The 8,418-nt window shown below is 38.4% G+C and overlaps 2 long non-coding RNA genes across 2 annotated transcripts; both read left to right on the top strand.

The window, feature by feature from the left end:
- The first annotated feature begins 1,708 nt into the window (after positions 1-1,708).
- LOC107572037 (uncharacterized) lies at positions 1,709-3,739 on the top strand. The gene is made up of 3 exons (XR_001607276.1): positions 1,709-1,849; positions 2,373-2,424; positions 3,179-3,739. It is a non-coding gene; the product is annotated as an uncharacterized lncRNA (long non-coding RNA).
- Positions 3,740-5,924: 2,185 nt separating this feature from the next.
- On the top strand, positions 5,925-7,955 carry LOC107572036 (uncharacterized). Its single transcript, XR_001607275.1, has 3 exons — positions 5,925-6,065; positions 6,589-6,640; positions 7,395-7,955. It is a non-coding gene; the product is annotated as an uncharacterized lncRNA (long non-coding RNA).
- The last annotated feature ends 463 nt before the right edge of the window (positions 7,956-8,418 follow it).

The following is an 8,418-nucleotide window of genomic DNA, read 5'->3' on the forward strand; positions in this document are numbered from 1 at the left end:
TGTGTGTGTGTGAGAGAGAGAGAGAGAGATATCACAGTGGAGTCAGCTGTCTTAACCGTGGCTTGTGTACTGCAAACACATATTCATCACTGTCTGTCACGCGACTTTGTTCCCCTTTCAGGCTCTGTCTTTACATTTATTTTGAAAGATGAAGCTCGTGATTATGGTAAGGGGAGTTCAATCACAATGCACTGGGTCAGCTGGCCAATCAGAGCAGACTGTGCTTGTCAGAAGGAGGGGGCTTTGTAGAAAATGATGTGTTTGAGAGAGGCGGGGCATAGAGGACCTACAATAATGTACAGTATTTGAAAAATATGTGTTTTTTGAACATTAAAGCATGTCAACATATTCTGTTACACCAAATACACAAAATAATTATCTTTAAAAAAGCATCATATGACCCCTTTAATATGTTGCAGCTTCTGAGAAGTGTATGTAAACTTTTGAAAACTAAACAGCAATTATTTCAGACAAATCTCTAGCCTATCTCCCCTAACCTCGGCTGCCCCCTTTAGGGGTCGATTGTTTCACAAAATTATATTTTCGCATTCTAAATGCTGTAGTATGTCCCCACAGGTTGTAGTTAGACATGAACCAACTCCAGTCATTCGAATGTGATTATATGGGTTTTTCATTTGAACGAAGCCTTGAATTTGGAATTTTTTGCAAAGTCGGTGGAATTTTCAGACGCTCCCTTCCGAACATCCACCGCATTGCGAACCTAAAACGAACTTTGAATGCGCCCTCTTAGCAGAAAACGTTTGCATATGTCAGGGTCCTGGCGAGTCGCAGCCCTGCAGAGTTTTGCTTCAACCCTAATAAAACACACCTGAACAAGCTAATCAAGGTCTGAACGGTTATTAGGAAGCTACAGGCAGGTGAGTTTTAATTAGGGTTAGAGCAGAACTCTGCAGGGCTGCGGCTCTCCAGGACCGGAGTTCGCCACCGCTGGCATATGTCATCAAATGTCATTTAATACAAATAAAACAAAGTCATATATTTAAAAAACGTTTTACTAACGTCCTGCTTGCCCATTAAAGAAACTGATGCGAGCAGTACATCGAGTCAGTGATCTCAAACAACGCTTTTTGCAGGCCTACGTGGCTTTAGCCATTTGCTGTAAAAAATAAAAAAAAATCAATAAATAAAAACCTTTGCAGAAACAAACACAACTACTACGGTCATACCTCCCGGTTCTTTTAAAATCACAGTCTGACTGCTAGATTAATTACTATAAATGCTGCTTGAATATGTAAAACCAACGCAACGACGCGAAATTATACGAAATTGAATACAAAACTAAAATGATAAACAACATTTTAAATGAATAAATCAGTCACAGTGCCCTCATCTACGACTTACCCCGTCATTGAGAGCTGATCTGGGTCAAATGCCGAAACCTGTAACGTTAGATGCGTGTTGCTCTGCTGGGCGAGAGATGCTTACAAAATCATACCTTTGTTTTCAAATAAATTCATTTGAAATCTCACACATCTCATCTGCGATTGACCACCTCGAGTTTTTCATTTATTAATGCTAATAATACACACAATGGCAACAAGAGGGAGCCGACGAACACGTATTTTCACCTGCATCACACGCTTAATTAACCTAAGGATCGATGTCGTTTTCCATCCGCTCCACTAGGCGGCGTAAGCGGGTTTCTCTGTTAGCGTGACACCCTCAGACGCATGACTACACGCGCTGGACAACAGCGGCCACAACAACACATACAAATACAGCTCCTGCTGATGACGGCTCAGTTACAGACTCTCAGCAGCACATATTACAGCTTGTTAGCAAACAACCTGCGATAAAGTACGAGAAGCAAGTGAAACGCGACACATTGGTAGGTAACGTTCTGCAGTGCATTTGTATTATTAATATCGCGCATTGCACAGCAGTCTTTGTTTTTTAAGTTGATGTGTCGTTCTGATATGCATTAGCAGGGCTCATCTGTCAGTTCTTTTAGATTCATAAGATTTCCGGCTTTCAGGGATTTTTCAGTGTATGCATTAAAAAGTAAAAACAAGTACAAAAAGTGCTTGTCATTTGACATCATGTATAAATCTTGTAAACAAAGCCTCCATAGAAGATGATGATTTATACATGATGCTCTCTTGCTGAACTCTTTTGTCAAACCTTTAGAATAATCCGTATTTGTTGCGTTATCTTTATAAACTTGATATGATTAATGATCTTCATTATTATGAAACCGAGCAATAAGTGAAAGGGTTTTTTCTTTCTACATTCTACACATCACGTATGTGTTTGCTGCAGCCTTACGTTATTATTATTATTTAGTAATGTGTGTTTCAATTAAGACTGAATACCATATACATAATGTTTTTATTTGTCTATTTAACCTGTAGATTAAAGAATGTCTTTGGAGTACACATCTACCCAACAGAAGCAGAGTTCAAGGTAATGTTTATTTCCATGTATATAGGGGTTTTAGAGTAGTAGTATTTAGTTTTTCTTATAATGATAACACCATATGGCCAAGCGTATGTGGACACCTTGTTGTAATTAATGGGCTTACCTATTCTAGTTATTTCTGTCTTAATGCTGTTGCAGAAATATTGAAAGTACACGTCTCTATAGTGTTATGCTACAATGTTATGTTTTCTATAATATAACAATCAATAGCAATAGCAAGCTATAAGATCCAAACCTATTAATTATCCACATGTTTTTTGGCATATACAATGTTTTTTTATACAACAAAACTTTTTTCTAAAAGTATTTTTACTTAGAAATGTGTTATTAGTGGTAGTAGCATATATATATATATACCGAACTGTGCTGGCTATAAACCATTATTTTAGTATTAATGTTGTTTGCAATTATAAATACATAAAATTAAATGTAGACACATGGTTTTAATTCAAATTTTAATGATCAGTAATTCAGAAATATATATTTTTTAAATCTAATTTTCATTTTTATTCTTTTTTTTTATTTTTTTATTGCATCTGTGAGTCTGTCCTTAACTATTGTTAAAGTACAAGTGTAAATGTGAGGTGGTCATGGTTGAGTGGTTAATACGCAGGCCATGGTGTGGGAGACCTGGGTTCAAGCCTGCTGGAAAGTGTTGTGAGTTTTTTGCCAAAAAAACCAAAAATGACCCCCCCCAAAAAAAAAATTTCCCCCTCTTTTCACACCTTTCTCTCTTTAGGTATCTCTCGGTCTGGCCTGCTCCGCCTCCATCTTGGTCATTCCATTCCAGGTGTGTCTTTCACTCATGGCCAGGTTTACCACCCCAGTTTTGTGGCAGCTGATTCTCTTTGGTTTTGTGCCAGCCTCCTAACCACTGTCAGTACTGCCAACTTGTTTCGTTCTCTTGTCATCTCAGCCATCATTGGTTGCCAGCCGACTTTCTTTGGTTTCTCCCCAGGTATTGTGCCATCCAGGCCTCTGTCGGTTGCCAGCCAACTTCCTTTGGTTTCGCCCCAGATTTTGTGCCATCCAGGCCACTGTTGGGTCATCCCAACTTGCTGAGGTGGGGTTTGAACCCTTGCCTCTACTGTAATCTTATCCGCAACCACCGTGTGTTTAGCCACTAGTGCCATCGGGGCTTTCACACTGACAGGTGACATTTGGGGCACTTTGTTCATAATATTTTAGGTTACAGCAATTTAATGTCAGCAATAGATGGAGTCGAACCGGGGTTTCCAAGTTTAAAACACAACACCTTATGACTTGAGCCACAAAGTCTGGCAAGTTGAGCGATGTTTTCGGAGGAATTTTATTGAGAGCTTTTTTTTTTTGTAAGATTTAATAAACAAGCATTTTTGGGATTTGAATTTATGTCTCTGTTGCACCTACTCATTTACAGAGCATGTGTTTAGTCACTTTTACCACTGTAGCTTTCATGCTGAGTGATGGCGTTTGGGCCACTTTGTTGAAGTGGGAATTAAATAAAAATGAAACAAGCAAAAGCAGGGTTTGCGCTCAGGTCTCCATGATTAAAACGCAATGCTTTACCACCTGAGCCACTGAGTCTGGAGGTGCAGTAGATGTTTTAGATGGTATTGTGTTAAGAGTAACAGTTTTATAAAAAGAAAATGCAATCATCATCTTGGGATTTGATCCCAGACTTTCTTGTGTCAAAGGTATGTTGTTTACCACTGAGCGACAGCAGCTTGGAGTGTTAAGATTGTTATTTTTTTTAGCATGATTGGAAAAAGTAGTCATAAAATGTAAAAGTTGAGGGATTTAAACAAAGTTTTTCAGGTTGAAAGTCAAACAATTATCCTTTGCAGTGTATTGTTTCTGACCAATACTTTGATGAAAGTCCTGACAAAGCATTATTATGTGAAGATAAATAAATAAATTGAATTGTGGCATTTGAACCCAGACTTTCACATTCGAAGGCAAAAGATTATCCTCTGTGCCACAAACGTTTCGGTGATGTGAGCTTTCACACAACACAGTGTCTTTAAAATGAGAATTTAGAAAAAAATTGGCAAAGGCAAGTGGGACTTAACATAAGCAATAGTGGGATTTGAACTCAGGACTCTACAATTAAAACACAATGCGTTACCACGGCATCTGGAGAGTTGGACAGGGTTTCAGAAAGTGTATATTGAGAGCTCAGTTTTATAAGAAAAAGCATCCACACACCTTGGGATTTGATCCCAGGCTTTCACGCATCAAAAGTAAATGACTTACCACTAGGCTACAGTGGCTCAGAAGGTTAGGATGTTGAAAGTCAAACAATTATCCCTTGCAAAGATTGTTTCACAAAATTATATTTTCGCATTCTAAATGCTGTAGTATGTCCCCACAGGTTGTAGTTAGACATGAACCAACTCCAGTCATTCGAATGTGATTATATGGGTTTTTCATTTGAACGAAGCCTTGAATTTGGAATTTTTTGCAAAGTCGGTGGAATTTTCAGACGCTCCCTTCCGAACATCCACCGCATTGCGAACCTAAAACGAACTTTTAATGCGCCCTCTTAGCAGAAAACGTTTGCATATGTCAGGGTCCTGGCGAGTCGCAGCCCTGCAGAGTTTTGCTTCAACCCTAATCAAACACACCTGAACAAGCTAATCAAGGTCTGAACGGTTATTAGGAAGCTACAGGCAGGTGAGTTTTAATTAGGGTTAGAGCAGAACTCTGCAGGGCTGCGGCTCTCCAGGACCGGAGTTCGCCACCGCTGGCATATGTCATCAAATGTCATTTAATACAAATAAAACAAAGTCATATATTTAAAAAACGTTTTACTAACGTCCTGCTTGCCCATTAAAGAAACTGATGCGAGCAGTACATCGAGTCAGTGATCTCAAACAACGCTTTTTGCAGGCCTACGTGGCTTTAGCCATTTGCTGTAAAAAATAAAAAAAAATCAATAAATAAAAACCTTTGCAGAAACAAACACAACTACTACGGTCATACCTCCCGGTTCTTTTAAAATCACAGTCTGACTGCTAGATTAATTACTATAAATGCTGCTTGAATATGTAAAACCAACGCAACGACGCGAAATTATACGAAATTGAATACAAAACTAAAATGATAAACAACATTTTAAATGAATAAATCAGTCACAGTGCCCTCATCTACGACTTACCCCGTCATTGAGAGCTGATCTGGGTCAAATGCCGAAACCTGTAACGTTAGATGCGTGTTGCTCTGCTGGGCGAGAGATGCTTACAAAATCATACCTTTGTTTTCAAATAAATTCATTTGAAATCTCACACATCTCATCTGCGATTGACCACCTCGAGTTTTTCATTTATTAATGCTAATAATACACACAATGGCAACAAGAGGGAGCCGACGAACACGTATTTTCACCTGCATCACACGCTTAATTAACCTAAGGATCGATGTCGTTTTCCATCCGCTCCACTAGGCGGCGTAAGCGGGTTTCTCTGTTAGCGTGACACCCTCAGACGCATGACTACACGCGCTGGACAACAGCGGCCACAACAACACATACAAATACAGCTCCTGCTGATGACGGCTCAGTTACAGACTCTCAGCAGCACATATTACAGCTTGTTAGCAAACAACCTGCGATAAAGTACGAGAAGCAAGTGAAACGCGACACATTGGTAGGTAACGTTCTGCAGTGCATTTGTATTATTAATATCGCGCATTGCACAGCAGTCTTTGTTTTTTAAGTTGATGTGTCGTTCTGATATGCATTAGCAGGGCTCATCTGTCAGTTCTTTTAGATTCATAAGATTTCCGGCTTTCAGGGATTTTTCAGTTTATGCATTAAAAAGTAAAAACAAGTACAAAAAGTGCTTGTCATTTGACATCATGTATAAATCTTGTAAACAAAGCCTCCATAGAAGATGATGATTTATACATGATGCTCTCTTGCTGAACTCTTTTGTCAAACCTTTAGAATAATCCGTATTTGTTGCGTTATCTTTATAAACTTGATATGATTAATGATCTTCATTATTATGAAACCGAGCAATAAGTGAAAGGGTTTTTTCTTTCTACATTCTACACATCACGTATGTGTTTGCTGCAGCCTTACGTTATTATTATTATTTAGTAATGTGTGTTTCAATTAAGACTGAATACCATATACATAATGTTTTTATTTGTCTATTTAACCTGTAGATTAAAGAATGTCTTTGGAGTACACATCTACCCAACAGAAGCAGAGTTCAAGGTAATGTTTATTTCCATGTATATAGGGGTTTTAGAGTAGTAGTATTTAGTTTTTCTTATAATGATAACACCATATGGCCAAGCGTATGTGGACACCTTGTTGTAATTAATGGGCTTACCTATTCTAGTTATTTCTGTCTTAATGCTGTTGCAGAAATATTGAAAGTACACGTCTCTATAGTGTTATGCTACAATGTTATGTTTTCTATAATATAACAATCAATAGCAATAGCAAGCTATAAGATCCAAACCTATTAATTATCCACATGTTTTTTGGCATATACAATGTTTTTTTATACAACAAAACTTTTTTCTAAAAGTATTTTTACTTAGAAATGTGTTATTAGTGGTAGTAGCATATATATATATATACCGAACTGTGCTGGCTATAAACCATTATTTTAGTATTAATGTTGTTTGCAATTATAAATACATAAAATTAAATGTAGACACATGGTTTTAATTCAAATTTTAATGATCAGTAATTCAGAAATATATATTTTTTAAATCTAATTTTCATTTTTATTCTTTTTTTTTATTTTTTTATTGCATCTGTGAGTCTGTCCTTAACTATTGTTAAAGTACAAGTGTAAATGTGAGGTGGTCATGGTTGAGTGGTTAATACGCAGGCCATGGTGTGGGAGACCTGGGTTCAAGCCTGCTGGAAAGTGTTGTGAGTTTTTTGCCAAAAAAACCAAAAATGACCCCCCCCAAAAAAAAAATTTCCCCCTCTTTTCACACCTTTCTCTCTTTAGGTATCTCTCGGTCTGGCCTGCTCCGCCTCCATCTTGGTCATTCCATTCCAGGTGTGTCTTTCACTCATGGCCAGGTTTACCACCCCAGTTTTGTGGCAGCTGATTCTCTTTGGTTTTGTGCCAGCCTCCTAACCACTGTCAGTACTGCCAACTTGTTTCGTTCTCTTGTCATCTCAGCCATCATTGGTTGCCAGCCGACTTTCTTTGGTTTCTCCCCAGGTATTGTGCCATCCAGGCCTCTGTCGGTTGCCAGCCAACTTCCTTTGGTTTCGCCCCAGATTTTGTGCCATCCAGGCCACTGTTGGGTCATCCCAACTTGCTGAGGTGGGGTTTGAACCCTTGCCTCTACTGTAATCTTATCCGCAACCACCGTGTGTTTAGCCACTAGTGCCATCGGGGCTTTCACACTGACAGGTGACATTTGGGGCACTTTGTTCATAATATTTTAGGTTACAGCAATTTAATGTCAGCAATAGATGGAGTCGAACCGGGGTTTCCAAGTTTAAAACACAACACCTTATGACTTGAGCCACAAAGTCTGGCAAGTTGAGCGATGTTTTCGGAGGAATTTTATTGAGAGCTTTTTTTTTTTGTAAGATTTAATAAACAAGCATTTTTGGGATTTGAATTTATGTCTCTGTTGCACCTACTCATTTACAGAGCATGTGTTTAGTCACTTTTACCACTGTAGCTTTCATGCTGAGTGATGGCGTTTGGGCCACTTTGTTGAAGTGGGAATTAAATAAAAATGAAACAAGCAAAAGCAGGGTTTGCGCTCAGGTCTCCATGATTAAAACGCAATGCTTTACCACCTGAGCCACTGAGTCTGGAGGTGCAGTAGATGTTTTAGATGGTATTGTGTTAAGAGTAACAGTTTTATAAAAAGAAAACGCAATCATCATCTTGGGATTTGATCCCAGACTTTCTTGTGTCAAAGGTAGGTTGTTTACCACTGAGCGACAGCAGCTTGGAGTGTTAAGATTGTTATTTTTTTTAGCATGATTGGAAAAAGTAGTCATAAAAT

The sequence above is a fragment of the Sinocyclocheilus grahami genome, unplaced genomic scaffold (genome assembly GCF_001515645.1).
Source record: "Sinocyclocheilus grahami isolate Dianchi unplaced genomic scaffold, SAMN03320097.WGS_v1.1 scaffold1685.1, whole genome shotgun sequence".
Lineage (NCBI taxonomy): Eukaryota > Metazoa > Chordata > Actinopteri > Cypriniformes > Cyprinidae > Sinocyclocheilus > Sinocyclocheilus grahami.